Here is a 2,294-nt window from a genome sequence, read left to right as displayed (position 1 = left end):
TTCAGTGAGCAATGCACATCTTTATGATTCATTTTACCATAGGTTATTAACATACTATAGTTAAAAAAAAAAGTTATTTCACCCTGCAAATCCAAATCAGTCACATAGCTATTACGTTCAGATTATTCCTTGTTTCTGGATCTGTGTCCATTTGCCTAGATGAGCAGTGGTTTTCTCTCTCATTTCCTAGCTATATTTATAGAGCTTTTTTTTTTTTTTTTAAGACCTATGGTAGGAACCCATTTCACTAACTGAAGAGCTCCCTGGACTGAGGCATAGATTTCCATGTGTTTTAAAAATTCCACAGGTGTTTTGCTTTTTATTTAATTCAAAAGGCCATTCTTGCTGAAATTTTAGTTTATTTTTATTACAATAGTAGGAAACAAGAAAAAAAAGAAGAATTTATAAAGGTCCCACCAGAATTTCCTCCAGTCTTCAGCTCCATAGATTACAAATTTCCAGAGGTTGTCATTCATTTTTCTGGACTGATTCTGTACATTCACAGAGTAAAATATGCACCTATATATCTAAACATACACATGCATAAATATATACACATAAAAATATAAATGCACAATTACATATATGTATACACACACACATATATATGCACATATATATACACACATATACACAGACTTTTAAAAACAAATATAAGGTTATATTAGTCATATATATATTGTTTCTCTTTTTCTCCAGTATCTTCATATCTTTATCTCTTCCTTTTTCGTTTCCCTCAGAAATACATATGTTTAAATCCTATACACCACAGCGAGTAAATTAATAACAACCTCCCCATCTCCTTCTGGATACCATTCTGAATCCTTGACTTTTCAATTGAGCTCCTTAAGAGAGTAGTGTAAACTCCTGGTCTTACTTTGTCCAGTACCAATTACTTCTCTTCTTATTGCTGTATGCCTTGATAATATCACTCATAGAAACTGCTCTTGACAAAAACACTGATGGTGTCCTTATGGACAAATCTAATGAACACTTTAAAAAAAAATTATTATTATTTATGCCTATAGCACCTGGTCTTCCTAGGTGGTCTTCCATTCAAGTACTAACCAGGCCTGACCCTGCTTAGCTTCTGAGATTAGACATCGGACTCGTTCAGGGTGGCATGGCTGTAGACCATGGACTATGGTTCCACTGGGGGGTAAATCCAGGATCTTCTGCATGTAAAGCAGATGTGCTAACCGTTACACTATGGAACCACGTCCTAATGAGCACTTTTTATCTTGTTATAAATCAAAGCTATATTGTCTAATGAATGGCTTATTGTGTCTTAGGTTTTTTTTTCCTTCCTTATCTTCCTTGACCTTTTTTCCTCACTAGTATTCTCAGTCTCTTTCTTGAGTTTCTTGTTTTGCTGTGATAATATTTAGTGTCTTTCATAAATCTTTAACTTTTTCCTCTCTGTATATACTCCCCTATAGGTGATCTCATCTCCTCTCATAAACTATCATTATGCTAGTTGACCCAACCCAAACTTTCTAAGCCTGGCTTATTCTGAAGCTAAAGATGATGAATCCAACTATTTTTTTTTAAAACTCCGGTGTCCCATGGATTCTTCAAAATCTGCCTTACCTCATACAGAACTCATGATCTCTCTCTGTGCCTCTATCCCACCCTCTTCAACCATGTGTTTTTTTTTTTTTTTTTGTATTCCATGTTAAACGTTAATAGCTAAACAAACAATACAAAAGAGTATAAAGAAAAGATTGAAATCAAGTGAGTTAGAAACTGGAAGTTATCTCAAACTCTTACCTTTTCCAATCAACTGCTTGTTTCTTACAATTTTACTTCCAATTTTTTTTTTCAAATATTTTATTCTTTTTTATTACCATCAAAACAATTTTGAGTTTTTAGGAAAAAATGAGAAGACGTGTCTGTGTACAAGTTATCTATAATATTTGAATCTGATCATGAAATGAGTCATCGTGGAAGAAATAAATTTAAAGATGGTCTCGAAAGGTTGAGGGGTCCAGTCTCATAGAGGAATGAATAGATGTAGAGAAGGGAGAAATACAAGGTATCACTGATAGGACAGTTTGAGGCCAAACAGAGGGTTCTCAATATCAAGCTGTGGAATTTAAATTTTATTTTTGGATATGGCCATGATTGAAGGATTATTAATAGAAGAGTGACAGTATTAGGGCTATGTTTTAGGGTTAATAATCTGGCCACGTGCATTGTTTCGATTGGAAGGCAAAAAAAATCTGAAGGTGAGAGACTTTTGAATGGGAGTCAAATGGGAGACTTTTGAATAAAAATATAAGAAATAATAAAAG

The sequence above is a fragment of the Pteropus vampyrus genome, unplaced genomic scaffold (assembly GCF_000151845.1).
Source record: "Pteropus vampyrus isolate Shadow unplaced genomic scaffold, Pvam_2.0 Scaffold2, whole genome shotgun sequence".
NCBI lineage: Eukaryota > Metazoa > Chordata > Mammalia > Chiroptera > Pteropodidae > Pteropus > Pteropus vampyrus.
Note: the sequence above shows the minus strand (reverse complement) of the source record.